Raw genomic sequence first — 15,722 nt, forward strand, 5'->3', positions numbered from 1 at the left:
TCCAGTGATACCATGAATGACAGTATTGACATTTGAGAATGCAGAGATACAGAATTTACAGTTACTAGCCTACAGAAGTTGATTTCACATGCAGTAAACGTCCAAGTTACTTCAAAACATCATATAAAACATTGCATCATCACAATACAACACAGTACATTGAAGAGGTAATCTAATCTAAAAGTCCATATATTGCTGATCTGTGTGTTCTCAGAGCAGTTTCTCTGTGTATGTGTGTGTGTATGGGTCAGAGGTCGAAAGCAGGGGGGTTGTTTGGATGACGTGTATGCTGCAACCCAAAAGGCCTAAGGTGTCCAGGACTTTAGCACACAAAATCCTTTCTTTGGGATTATAATGTGGCACCTCATCAGTTAATTAGTAGTATAGTTGCAGTACAAGGGACCTCTGTAGGGTGATTACATCATCCCAGGATACGTGATTATCTGAGCTCTGGTCATTCGGTCATATGGTTAATTATTAACTCACTACCATCTCCCATTGTCGCTACATGTGTACTCTACCACCATGCCCTTAGGGGCTGTGGTCCGCAGTGTTCCATCCCAGGGTTATCCAATAGTCATTCTGAGTGGGTCTTGCAGAAACAGCAGTGACTGTCCTCCCTGCTTGGAGCCCTGGCTTCCGTACCATACTAGACGGTACAGTGTGCTCAAGCAGGACGCTGGAAGGGCCAGCATCCTGGCGTTTTCAATAGGGATCCCAATTCGTCGGTTCGGTTCTGACGTACGTCGAACGCCGACTGAAAGGGAACGTCTCGGTTAAGTATGTAACCCTCGTTCCCTGAAGAAGGGAACGGAGACGTACGTCCCATCGTCAGGTGCTGTGCTTCTGCTGGGAGTCCAAGTCACTAGTTGGCTCCTCAGCAGAAAAAGCGCTGATCTACTGTATAGGCAAAATTATATTAACTCCGTTGCATTTCTGAATAAGAGACAAACCTTAGCCAATTGTGTCTTTATAAAGATTTAATTCTTGCAAGAATGAATCCACAATCAACCAGGCAATGCCTGCGTCGAGTGTGAACTGAGGAAACAAAAGGAGGTCCAACCTTTTATACTCTTGTGTCAGTGTTTTACAGAAACAAAAGGAAAGATGAAGCAAATGTCTCCCCCCCAACCCTTTTGTCATGGGTCACAATGGTCCCTGTACCTACAGGGGAAAATAAGAAACACACACACATACATGGCCCCCCTTTCTGTCTTAGAACTCATTTAAATGAAAACCAACAAACAGTGGTCTTAGATCTAATTTAGATTAGCCGACACCTCTGATGAGGGAAAACTCTCAAACTAGGGTTCCCGTCCCTACCCCCTGGGTTTCAAAAGACACTGTCTTATGGTGTTTTATTATGGCAGAAACAGATGTTGACTTCTTGTGTGAACTCAAACATAAATTATTAAAATTTCTTCAACAATTCCCCCTTTTATCATTCTTTGATAACTCACAAGAAAAATTTAAAATGTGTATTAATGTTGTTCTCTTCAAGCCTCACAGTCCAGGCGCTCGGAAAGGTTGTCACGACTTTACTTGCTCCGTCCTTTTAGTTGCCAAGATGAATCCCACAGTTGTACACCCAGAAAGTCAGGAGGATTAGTCTTTGATGTGCTTGTAGTCTTTTCTGCTCTCTTAATGAAAAGGCACCACCTCTCTTCAGATGGACCAACCGGTTGTATATCCTGTCCAATCACCTTCTACGTGAGTCTCGATTCATTTGGCTTACAATAGGTTCTAACTTGAGAAATGGTTGCCTCAGCGCCACGTTTTGCCAGTTTCTCTGCTCCTCAGATCATAATGCCAAGTGATGTTTGTGTTTGATCTCGGCCCGCACAGACATGTGCCTCCTGCTCTTCTCCTCTCAGCTCCTTCTCCTCGTCTGCAATGGCTCGCATGCACCCATGTCTCTCTCTCTCTCTCTCAGCCACCTTGACGGCCATTTCTGTCATCATCAGCATGACAAAAGCTCTAGCCACTTTTACGCCTTCCAGCTCTACGGTCCCATATCACCATATCGGGTCCCTTAACCTGCACACAGATCTTAGACAAACAGCAAAGACATTTATTTTGCAATAATTCGCAATTCTATTGATGTAAGCTATTGTTTACCCCCCTTCCATTCCTATGAATGGTGGTTTTCCGAAAAACTTTTTCAAATGGTCTCAGATTTGCTGTAGGCCTCTGTTGTTGTTTTTTTTGTTGTTTGTTGTTTTTCAAAAATGTTCATCAAATACTCAAATACTGTACCGCAGACAGTTTAGTTTTTCAAAAAATTTCATCAAATACTGTACCCCAGATAGTTTTATATTTAATAATTCCCCCTTTGGCTGCCTGGTCATCCATGCAGCCATCTAGCATAATGATCGAATAATTTTTGGGGTAAACAAGGCTTGCCATCACCACACCATTTTGAACGGTGCAGCCACATCGTTTCCACAGCTGTCTCTGCTGTTGTGGCGAAGGTCTCCATACTCTGTAAAGTGAAAGCATTTTTGTTAATTTCACATATATCAAAAGACATTATGGTTATTTTGACTGCTGCTCTGCCCCGGGCTTTGCAGCCTCATCTGCTCTCACATTTCCTGTTGAAATCAAATCTTTGTTATTAGTGTGCGCTGCGCATTTACAGATATCAACCCGGCCAGGCAAGAAAAATTGCGTCTAGAGGAACAGACACAATTCGCAAAATGGCGAGACGGTTTCCAGTGTTTTCACAATGCCCCAAAATCATGCGCAAATCCGAACGCAAAACATAATTGTGTGTATATTGTTACACTTGTACCTTTCATCAACATGCTTCAGTCAGGGCTTCAGTCTTAACCAGGCAATCTTTATCTTGATTCTTTCGTGTTTCAGTGAAAGTAAATATACGATTTATATTTCATATCTGCAAGCCAGGCTAAGTGAGTAAGCACTCTCACTGCACTCCTGTCAATTTAGGGGTGTGAAACCTACAAAATCCAGCACACGACACCTTGTTGCTATCAACTGTTTAGTGACACATCAAACATTCCTAGGACAGATCCTCAGTCCCTCCTTAGAGACCAAATACACACTGTTAGAAAACATGAAGGAAGAAACAATCATTGTTTCTCTTGATTAATCCAAATCATCACAGACTCCAATAGAGGTCCAATTCAAATTGAACAACAAAAAATAAGTAATATATAGATAATAATTAATCTAAGCCCTTAAGTCTACATATATATATTAATATATAAACATCCTTCAGTTTATATTTGTGCTTTGCCCACAGTTCAGATGACTCCTCTGCCCAGGCATGACTTATGTTTAAAGCTCAAATGTCTGAGGTCACTATCCTCAACCTCAACGTCTTGTTTACATCTAGATCTGTACAGTTCTTCACTGTACATCATATTCTTATGAACATAAATCAAAATTAATTAATGTTGAAAACTTTATCAGAACGACAATTATGTGGTTGTATCACATTCAATTAGCTCGTTCACTCATCTTTCTCTTGTGACATTAATGATTAATCATATTCAATACCCAATTCTTTATCAATTAGGATATAATAAGGTATAATATGATATAATAATTAGGATTTCCTTCAAAGTACATTTTTTCATTCAATGTTTTGTCAATTAAAACTCCAAAATTATCATAATTTTACCAAGAACTTACAAATGGTTTTCATATTATTTAATCTTCTTTTCTTTTCGGCTGTTCCCTTCAGGGGTTGTCAAAACGAATCATCTTCCTCCATCTAGCTCAATTCCTTAGTGCAACTGTCTCCAAACCATACACCATCTCTGGTCTCACTACTGTCCCGTACACCTTTCCTTTCTCTTTTATCAATCAACAGACTTGACACCTTTCTCCACCCATTCCAACCTGCCTGCACAGACTTCTTCCCCTACTTCTCTTTTCCCTGTAAACCTCACTGTTCCACTTGGTTTCCTCTCATTCATTCACATGTATGCTGTCTTTCTGCCTTCATTCCTCTTCTCTCCATATCAAAACCTCCACCTTTCTAGACTTTACCCCACCTGCTCCCTGCTGTCATACAAATTACTTTAATAAAGTATTCAAGTTTGTACTATAATTCCAAAATTTATTTTAAACTTGTTTTAAAACAATCCCTATTTTTACCTCATCTCAATCCCAGTCACACAGAGAGCATCACAGTCTTTTTTTATTTTTATTATTCTCTTACATTAATCGTAGTTCTGTTTATAAGTCATATGTCATGCTTTCCTTTTTATGAACAATACAACTTAAACTTTTTATTTTATTTTTATTTTTTACTATTTATTTATTTATTTATTTTTTATTCCTTTGTTCGCCCTCCAGCATTTCATAAATGAGATGGAGTCTCTGGATAATTTCAATAGTGACTTCAGCCAATCTATCACTTTGTCTCTGTCTCTAAATCTACAGCATTTACTAATCCAGAGTGTAATTCAACATCATAAATGACAAAAGTAGTCATAACTACCCTTAATAGACAGAGCTGGATATCAATCCACTTAAAGCTCGTCCCAATTTTATTCTGGATCATCTTCTTTATCAGATTCAGAATAATCTTCTTTTAAAGTTTGTTGTTTAACTTTATTATATGTAGTGCTAAAACACTACCTTAATCAGGACACATAAATATGAACTGCTCATTCTCAAAATTTGCTTCTTCTTGGTTTCTCAACCAGTTTCAAATCATGTCTGTTCACTTTTAAGTTGTCTTTTAGAAGTCAGCTGATTCCAAATGTATTTATTTATTTATTTATTTTTCTGTCTCAGTTTTAACAGACACTGTGCCATCCCTGCTTCCACAAGCAGCTTCTCTCTCTCACTTTATCTCTCTCTGTCTCTTACACAGATAATCTTTTCAACAGCTTCTGAGACTTTAACTCAGAGCAACTTATAGTATTAAATTCTGTGAAATTGTTTCAAGTTATCTTGAGTTTAAATACCTTTGTTATCCAGACCTTCCCTCTAAACTTCAAAAGTAGTCCTCATCTCAAAGCCATCACCATGTCTCTGAATTATCCTCTGCCATATCTAATGACCTGCAGGATTTAAAACTATGATAGAGACATATTAGTTCAATATCACACAGTTTTACTGATACCAATTAATACATTTTGTTCTGATCTCCAGAAAAGTTAATGACAATCACCTCATGGTCTCAGCTGGCTCTTGAATGCCCCTTACCATCATAACTTTCCCTCAGGGTGCTCCCTGGCATTCCCTGGGATTCAAACACAATATATATGCAGGTTTTTGTTTTGTTTTGGTGAGCGGTATTGAAGAACCTTTCTTTGGGGCAGACTGCTGTATCTCTGTCTGGACTCTCGGCCCCTACAAGACACAGCTCCCCCCACACAGTGAGTCTGATTGCCTCATACAGACATCTGTTCAACTTTACACACCTCACATAGACTCCACCCTCCTTTTGGGGGCGGAGCTTGAGTGTCAGCGTGATCCCCCTGGCTTGGGTTGTTCTGCGTCAGGCCACACAAAATCTTACCTGTCATTGGGAAAATCACTTCGTGCCCACTCCCCGCTTGAGATCTTTGACCCTCAACAGGATCGGCTGTGTTTTGGAACTTTGGGGAAAGTGCATTCAAGAGTCACTAGAGCCGTTTGGTCTGCTTACTATTGGTAAAACATGGAGACAGGTTAATTACAACACAACTTAATCATTAAAATTAATGGATTATACTCAGTACATCTGGTCATAACAATTTAATGTTCTGTGACCAAAGCCATCAGTTCTGTACATGGTGGTGGCTAAGAGCAGGCATGGAAGTTACTGGTCATATAACACATTAGTCTAAAATTTCAGATCATTTTGTTGTCTATATTTTGAAAAATATGAAATATTCTTCATGAATATTTATCATTGCCCTCTCATTGGCAATCGTTTATTTTTAATAAATCTTTGTCTCTATGATTGTCAGCTGATGCCTTTTGTCTTTATCCTATGACATCCTGTGACACTAGTCCAGATATCAGCTTTGAGCTAATTTGGGATGAGAGAGAGACTCTGAGGCCTTCAGGGCTGGCACACTGCATTCTCACAAACTTTTCACTCTTCACACTAACTCAGTGTAAGATCTGGCTATGAATAAAAATTGGTTCCAAATAAACATCAGACATGTTCCTTTTAACTCTATTCTTGGACTGAGATCACATTTTCAAATAATCAACCCAAAACATCAGCTTCTAGGTTTTCCAACATATTAACTCACCTATAGTTATTTCAACAGTCCAATTTCAGTCAAATAAGCATTATCAAAGTTTTGCAAAAGTGAGAAGAGCAAGAGCATATTTATTTTAAATCCTCTACATCAAAAATTTTATCGTCTTTAATTTTATCTCATAATTTAAAATTAAAATCATCTCAACTCCTTCTTTCCAAAAAATAATTACTTAATTTATTCTTTATTTAGTTTCGTTTTCAAAATTTAGTCTGGTGGTCTCATTTTGCCACATTTTCAACACCTTATGGGTGAGTGGACACAGTTATGTGCAAAAATGCCCCGCTGACCACACATTTTATTCAGCAATAAACATGTTTCAGTTTGGTTCCCAGTCTGTAAGGCGGTGTCTAAAGCGGCAATCGCTCGGACAGTCAGAGAAGAGCTCTGGTCCAATAAAACATACAATGTCTTGCAATTAATGGTATCATTCATCTGCTTTTTTCAAAACAAAAATCACATTTAGCTATCAGATTCCCTCAGTTACTGGGATCTTTCCTTTAGAGTTTAATGTTATCAGATTATACAATCCCTCAGTTACTGGGATCTTTCCTTCAGGGTTTAATGTTATCAGATTCCCTCAGTTACTGGGATCTTTCCTTCAGGGTTTAATGGCATTCCACCCATTTTACAACCCATGAATAAGCATTAACACCTAGAAATTTGAATTTCTTTTGTTCTCAATTTATTTGTAGCCAGTTAAGTTGCCGTATAATTTTCTAAACATAATTTAAACATTGCTGGCCATTTTCTTAATACGTTCTGCTTATTTATTTCAATTGCTATCTTCAGAGCAGAGCAGCTTACAGCATTTGCTCTCTAGTCTCAAAATCTTTATTCGGACTAATCAAGTTACTCAACGTGCCATTCAAATTGTTAGCTCTAATTTAGTTATCATAAATTGTTATCTATAGCTTAATCAAAGTTCATACTCACCAGCGATCTTTAAACAGCTGTGGCTTCTGTGTGATCAGACAACATTTTCCTTTCTCTGCTCTCAGTTTCATTCAACACTGTTAAGGGGGTCGCACACCGGACGCGGAGCTCGGCGGCGCTCGGTGGCGCGCCACGCAGCGTCTCAGGTATCGCACACCGGACGCGCACATTTTAAAAGGCTACGTTTATTATACATTTCCCCAAAATATGTTTAGACTTTATTCAAGCTGTTGAACTCAGAATGTAAAACAAATGTGTCTTGTAGCAAAGGTTGAAATCAGTATACCTTAACGATAATATACTTTTAATATAAAGCCTTGAAATGGCGCTCTGTGGCGCGGCAGGATTTAGAACATTTTCCTGAGTCGCCGCGGACAGGCGCCGAATGCCGCCACCGGTGTGCGTACACTCATTGAATACAATGTGTTCGAATTTTAAAGACGTGGCGCGCCGCCGAGCGCCGCCGAGCTCCGCGTCCGGTGTGCGACCCCCTTTAGTTTGCATTTCTCACACACATCCCCCACAACAGCCCTTTGATTAATCTCCTCTCTTCAACAGACCACTTTCAGCCTGGTGAAACACAACATTCCCTCTTTTGGAAATCATAATTAATTGAATTAATTTCTCTATACCTTGCATGCATTTTTGGCCATATAATTTTCCCATTTGACAAAAACACCGGTGTATCATATTCTGCTAGCTTGCTTTGGGATTTTACCATATTGGCTGTCCGAGTCTGTGGCTGTTCGCGTGCACGCTAGTAATCTGTCGGACGTCTCCGTACAGATCTTATCCTTCACCCAGACCAGACGGGACAGACACTTACTCAAGTGCCCGATTTCGGAACCGCACACAACTCAGTTCCCGGACCGCACACAACTCAGTCCCTGGACCGCACACAACTCAGTCCCCGGACCGCACACAACTCAGTCCTTTTTCGCCCACGTGATTTCAGTTTCACCCCGTAAAACATATAAATTCACGTTGCATTTGCCACAGATTCAGACTTCCAGCATGGTTAATCCCTATCAATTAAAATTTCAATTTAACCAAATTCTATTTAAAATTCTTCCCCAAATTTTTAAGTTTGTCTCTTACCAGAAGCGTCCCGTTGCCACCCCGGGTTCGTTTTCTCTAATTCCAGTGGTCGGACCCTCCAGGACCCCTAGAGCAGCCGGCCCTTCTCCCTGAATCAGTCAGGGTAAGGCTGTGACTCTAACGCCCAGGATGATCGGTCACCGTCCGCTCTCAGGGTCCGGAAGGCACATCCAAGGAATCCTCACTTCTGACACCAAAATGTATAGGCAAAATTATATTAACTTCGTTGCATTTCTGAATAAGAGACAAACCTTAGCCAATTGTGTCTTTATAAAGATTTAATTCTTGCAAGAATGAATCCACAATCAACCAGGCAATGCCTGCGTCGAGTGTGAACTGAGGAAACAAAAGGAGGTCCAACCTTTTATACTCTTGTGTCAGTGTTTTACAGAAACAAAAGGAAAGATGAAGCAAATGTCTCCCCCCCCAACCCTTTTGTCATGGGTCACAATGGTCCCTGTACCTACAGGGGAAAATAAGAAACACACACACATACATGGCCCCCCTTTCTGTCTTAGAACTCATTTAAATGAAAACCAACAAACAGTGGTCTTAGATCTAATTTAGATTAGCCGACACCTCTGATGAGGGAAAACTCTCAAACTAGGGTTCCCGTCCCTACCCCCTGGGTTTCAAAAGACACTGTCTTATGGTGTTTTATTATGGCAGAAACAGATGTTGACTTCTTGTGTGAACTCAAACATAAATTATTAAAATTTCTTCAACACTACCATTCCACTTCCTGTTTTATACCCGCGCTGCGGGGCGGAGCGTGGAATGCGTGGATCGCATGCCAAATTTCATTGGCTCGTTTTTATACACTCGAAGTAGGATTGGTCTCTAAAGTCAGATCCCAATTCGTTGGTTCAGTTTTGACGTACGTCTCCGTTCCCTCCTTCAGGGAACGAGGGTTACATACATAACCGAGACGTTTTCTGTAAAATATTACAAAAATAATAATAATAATTAGTATTAGTATTATATTGTTATATTTATTAATAAATTACTCTTTTTTTGTTTCAGGGTTCTTGCAGGTTTCAGTAAGTTAAAGTAAGCCTTTTTAAGACCTTTTAAGACCATTATGAGTGAAATTTAAGACCAACACGACGCATTACTAAAAGCATTCTATTCTATTTTTATTGATTCAGTTATAGAAACATTAAATAAACTCAGAAACTGATATCAAAATACTGAGTCCGATATTTTCGCATGCGGTTTTTCGTATTCCGAAAAATCCGTTACGCACAGAGATCTTGCACACTGAGTCCGATGCGTATTAATGAATGCGTTACGGGGATAAAAACGCAAAACAAGACAAAGTGACGTCTAGTGAGGATAATTTGTTTGTCCTGAGGAGATGTGGAGAGACTCCTGTGATCGCGTAGAGTTTCCCCTCCTTATCAAGCGTGATCAAGACCGACCGATTAAAAGTGTCAGTTTGATGCTTTGCTAGCGATACTGGAGCCACATATTAAAAAGAAGACCACTAATTTCCGTGAATCAATTGATCCCGAACACCTGGCAGTATGTCTATGGATCCGATCACACACACACACACACACACACACACACACACACACACACACACACACACACACACACACACACACACACACACACACACACACACACACACACACACACACACAGCTTAACAGAGACTTGATGTGCTGTAATTATAGCTGTGATATAATAATATTATTTGTGGTATTTTTGCTAGAATAATAATTTACGCACTTCCAAAAATAAATTCGACCTCACGTTATGTCAATCACGCTTGCACACTGCCTCCAAAAACTTCGTCCGTCAAAAAAAAATTTGGAACAGGTTCGATTTTCTGCATTTTCGCATCCGTAAAAACGCATTTTGAGACGTTTTGACAACTCAGAGCCACCATACATATTATTCTAGCAAAAATGCTACAAATATTATTATATCACAGCTATAATTATAGCACATCAAGTCTTCCCTTACGAAAGGAAAATATATTTACCAATATATTTTCTTGAAATATATTTTAATATATGGAATAATATATTGATGGCATTATAAAATATATTATATATTCATGCAATATATTGGAAAATATACAAATGATGGCCGTTTTCAATATATTGCAATATATTGGAAAATATAAATATTAAATCCCATAACGTTATATGTGAATATATTGCATGATATTTTCAAATATATTGCAATATATTTTTGTTTCGTAAGGGTCTGTAAAGCTGTCTGTCTGTCTTTGTGTATGTGTGTGTGATCGGATTCATAGACATACTGCCAGGTGTTCGGGATCAATTGATTCACAGAAATTAGTGGTCTTCTTTTATATATGTCTCCAGTATCGCTAGCAAAGCATCAAACTGAGCCACTGAAACTACAACTTTGAATCGGTCGATCTGGATAATCCCGCTTGATAGGGAAACTCTCCTCTCTACGCGATCACATGAGTAACGTTAGATGAACCCATTATCTCCTCAGGACAAACAAATCATCCTCACTAGACGTCACTTTGTCTTGTTTTGCGTTTTTTTCCGTAACACATTCATTAATAAGCATCGGACTCAGTGTGCAAGGTCTCTGTGCATGACGAGTTTTTCGGATCACGAATATGAAAAAACGCATGCGAAAATATCGGACTCAGTGTGCAAAGACCTATGTTCTTTGAAAACGCGCGTAGACACAAGTGCATACCAGACAAAACAACCAACCTATGATAGGGGCGGATCTACGGTTGGGCCTGAGATTGACAGCTGCCCACCCAGTCAGATCAAATACATCAGAATACATTACGCTTAACCCTATTAGAATGCGAGTGTTGGCGCCAGCATATTAAAGCGCTATTTGACCGTAAATCCTCAACATTTGGCGCGCTTAAAAAAAATCCTTAAAGACAAATAGCGCTTTTTGCCAAAATATGGTTTATTACGTTAATTTCTTGCTTTCCGTTTGCCAATCGCAGCTTTCTGAAAAGCTGAAGGAAAAGTGTAAGGAGTAAAAATGCATGAAGCAGTCGGGTAAAGAAAACTAAAAGGTTTTGTTTCTGAACGGAAGTAAAAGTTTTAAGACTTTGGTAAATTAAATTTAAGACCTAGGATGAAAATCTGGGCATTTTTAAGACTTTTTAAAGGGGGGGTGAAACACTCAGTTTCAGTCAATCTCATGTCAATCTTGAGTACCTATAGAGTAGTATTGCATCCTTCATATCTCCGAAAAGTGTTTAGTTTTATCATATTTATAAAAGAAATATAGGCTGTACCGAGTCTTTCCGGAAAAAACCGAGCGCCTGGAGGCGTATCGTGTGGGCGGAGCTAAAGAATGACGAATGTGCACAAAGCGGTGACGTCCTCAAGCGTGGAGAAACCCATCTATCTCAGCTAATACAGATAATGATCCACAATCAAATCTGAGGCTGAAATAAATTGAACAGGAGAAACGGCAACATCAGGATGTCCGTCTCTGTGGTATGTACTGTATTTAGGGGCCTTTGTGTGCAGTTTATGAGGACATGATTCGGTTTATGGACTATTGTATGTGACTAGACCTTAGAGGTAGCAAGCAAAACGGTTTTGCACGTCAGAGTCAGAATAGTGTAACGTTATACAGAACAACAATGGAGTAACCGTTAGCGCATTTGAATGACGAAGCACACGATCGTATCGTTTACTGATGTTTACTCATGCGACGGTAGCCAATAGCAGAGACATTTGAAGTTGATTTACTCACCGGCATCTTCCAAAGCAGGACCGCTCTGTCAAAAACACACTTCTTTGGTATGATTTGGTGAAGTCCTGTGACAGCAGTGACCGTGGAAATCCACTTTGCGACGCGACTGAAGCGATGCCTTGAAGCTTCCCGTCATTTCTGCGTTCAAATCGGTTCAAATGCAGCGCTGCCTTCCCGGAATGCTGTGCTGAAGCGTTGAAGTCGCTCGACGTCACCCATAGGAATAAAGTGGAGCGCGGCGCGTCATAAGTGTTCACGGACGACTGGATCTGCACCTGAGAGACTGTTTACAGCGTGCATTTCCTCTCTCTCCCTCTAGTCACGCGCGCGCGCACCCTACCGGGAGAAGAGCCCATACGGCCCATACAAGGACCTTTCGATCTATTTAACGTCAAGTAGACCCATACTCGAAAAAAACTCGCCAAAACTTGTGAGAAACCGGAAGGAGTATTTTTAACACAGAAATACTCCATCAAACGTCCAACATTAGTTTTTGAAACTTTGTCTATGTTTAGGATGGGAATCCAAGTCTTTAAAGGTGTAAAGGTGACAGTATGCATGAAACAGCATTTCACCCCCCCTTTAAGGCCTTAAATGTAACTTTCTGAATTTAAGACTTTTTAAGACTTTTTAAGACCCCGCGGGAACCCTATGTTTGTAATCATGAAAATTTTATTGTAATGGTAATATTTCTTATTTTTAAAAATATTTTTTAGCAGTAATAATAATCATAATAAATTATTATTAGTCACATTAATATAAAAACACAAAATGTTATATACACACACTTTTCATTTGTAAAAAATTATAATAACAATTTACCCAGAATAATCGGAATTATATATTTTCCCCAAATTGTGCAGCCCTACAATAAAATAATGCATTTCCTTGCCGATACAGTGATAGAGAAATCACTACACGAGTCTCTGTGACGTCAACTTCCCTCTTTTTTTGATTGGCTACGGGATGAGCTGTCAATCTAGAACTAGTGGACCAACGGTGATGCTAAGACCCGCCCCTGATTTACATGAAACTCAAACTGCAACATTTGAGCCCCTTTCACACTGCACGTCGGACCCGCAATATTCCCGGAACATTGCCGGGTCGCCTTCTGTGTGAAATTGATTACCGAATTGAACCCGGGTTGGGGACCTAGTAACATTGCGGGGTTCGATCCGGGACGAGCGCTGTGTGAACAAAAGCCAAAACTAATGCTGCAACGTGTACGTAGTTATCGTTCGACTCCTAGAGCTTGTTTTTTCAATAATACAACCCTGCAGTGCCAGAAGAGCTAGTCAGTGTTTTAAACTCAGAGAGTGTTCGTATACAAAAAAACCCTAAAATTAAACAAGCAGAAATGTGCACAAACTGGACACAAGTCGAGACCTGACGACATGGCGACCGGCATTCGAACCCCTTACCCGTATGTATTTTCAATGGCATATTATAAACTTACGAGAATACTTTATAACTTGAAAGAAGTAAATATATACATTAAAGGGTTACTTCAGCGATTAGCATATGGCTTTATATCAGTAGAAACCCTGGAGTATATTCAAATTATTGTGCTTTCCCCCCTCATATCTCCCTGAGACGAGAGATTTATGCATTTTATTTCTGGAAAAATTCCTCCTATGATGCAAATTGACGATTTTTGCATCATAGGAGGAATGTTTGGCCAGAGGCTAAAGACTACAGCCAGCAGAGGGAGCCATTTCCGCATGTTTTGAATCTGCGCATGGGGGATGGGAGATTACACTCAGCTTGCAGGGACAGCTCAGCTTGCAGCTACAGGATCATTTAAACGGAGCTATAGTGAGCAATGTAAGTCTTTTAACTTCTCAAATTAATTTCTATTAAAGTTAAGCTTGCAAAGGCATGAACTGAAACGCGCCAGACTGAACTCGCGTTGTGAATGTATGCCGCGAGTGTAGTCGCGATTACCTCAGCTCTCATCACTCCTGCAGTTAGTGCTCAGTGCTGTGATTCTCGCGCGCTGACTCACTCATTATATTGAACAGACACGTTCAGGTTTTAATTGTAGTGTCTTCTCTAACTCAGTCACAGTAATGAAGTTGGTGGCGTTGGGAATGGCACAGGGCAGCGAAGCATTCTGGGAATTGTAGTCTTTTATCCCCATGGGACAAAAATACATTTTCTGTCTTTTCTCAGTCTAGAATGCACCAAATTAAAAAATAATTTCACATTTCTACTGCATTGATGATCCAGTTTAAATACAGATTCATCTTCCCAGCGCTGAAGTACCCCTTTGATGAGCACACATATTTTTGAAAGATCTAAGCGTTTTTAGCTAAGAATAAACTAAAAAAGTTACACAGTGTAGCTTTAAATGTTTGACTCACGCTTATTATTTGTATTTCTATGACCGCATTGTTTGTAATTCTGCACTGATTTTTCAGTTTTGTGCGTTATATTTTCACATGTTTTTTTTAAATTTTGATTCATGCTTATTATTTTTTTATGCTTGACTGCAATTCAATGGGCGGGAATTTGAGCCCATAGACTGCATCATCACCATCCTGAACAACCTCCAGGAAGAGTGCTCGAAGAACTAGCAGGGGCGTTTCAGTAGATGAGAAAAAAGCTTGTTGTGATAATAATCCTCTTGCACATTGAAGGTTGAGTAAAATGGCAAATACATGCGTGTTGTTACTCTGGGGTGTGTTACTGGTTGCAACTACAGGGAAGAGACAATATAGAAAATCAGCAAGTCAAAAAGCAACATTTATTATCAGTAATAGAGCTCCTCGGACAACGGAAACAATAGTCTCAGCACTGATTTGCATCCTTTTCCTAAATACAATAATAATACAGTATATTAGGTAGGGCTGTACTAGAATAATCGAATATTCGAATATTCGTTCGGTGAGGTGGCATTCGATTTTTTAGTTTTGAGATTCGAATATTCGTTTTTTTTTTCAACACGTGACTTCCGTCGCGGACTCATTCTCACTCATGCTTGAAATAATAATAATAAATTCAAAAAAACACCGCAACATGCTTTCAATAAAAGCATCGCGCATTTTAAAGATTTAAATTAACAAAAAGTCAGAATAAGACAAAATAAATCCCTTATATAGAATAAAACTAATTGTAATAGATATTACATTTTGTGTCATTTTAAAAACAATTCATTTATTCTTATTCAACTGTTTATAAGCATGCTACCGTATTCTTTATTTATTACAGTTTGTTGAAATCACTGTGTTAATAATTTAATTTCTGTTTTGGGATTCATTTGTTTTAAAGAAAGGTTCGTTATTAATACCTTATTAAAGTTCTTGCTCTCAACAGACTTTGTGTTTTGTATCACTTGTGCACTGTCCGTTTTCGGAGTATAAACCTGCCCGTGTAATGCGTACCGGAAACTGTTCTATTTAAAAGATTATTAAATGTTTATTAATATTTAAAGAATGTGTGCCACCTGGTCATATTGCACCAAATGCAACACTGCACTCCACTGGGTCTGCCGCAACACATTTACGATGCCGAAGAGTGAAACGTGAAGTCGTGAAAGATGATACAAATGCAAACCGACACTATTATTATATATTTAGCCCCACCCACCGAAGCTTCGAATATTCGATATTGATTGCCACCTAAGCTTCGAAGCTCAAAAAATGGCATTCGAAACAGCCCTAATATTAGGATTGACCTGATGCATGAAAGAAATTAAAAATAACACCAATTGTTGACATTTTAACATCC

At 39.3% G+C, this 15,722-nt stretch overlaps 1 long non-coding RNA gene across 3 annotated transcripts in view; it reads right to left on the reverse strand.

The window, feature by feature from the left end:
- LOC137048330 (uncharacterized) overlaps nt 1-15,722 on the reverse strand; it is a 39,441-nt gene that overhangs the window by 16,048 nt on the left and 7,671 nt on the right. For 2 of the 3 annotated variants that reach the window (XR_010899379.1, XR_010899380.1), the window contains one exon: nt 515-2,049. The exons of the other annotated variant lie outside the window; for it this stretch is intronic. This is a non-coding gene — a long non-coding RNA (uncharacterized lncRNA). Of the gene's footprint in view, nt 1-514; nt 2,050-15,722 lie in introns of those variants that run through there. 3 annotated transcript variants of the gene reach the window in all.

The sequence above is a fragment of the Pseudorasbora parva genome, chromosome 19 (genome assembly GCF_024679245.1).
Source record: "Pseudorasbora parva isolate DD20220531a chromosome 19, ASM2467924v1, whole genome shotgun sequence".
Taxonomy (NCBI): domain Eukaryota; kingdom Metazoa; phylum Chordata; class Actinopteri; order Cypriniformes; family Gobionidae; genus Pseudorasbora; species Pseudorasbora parva.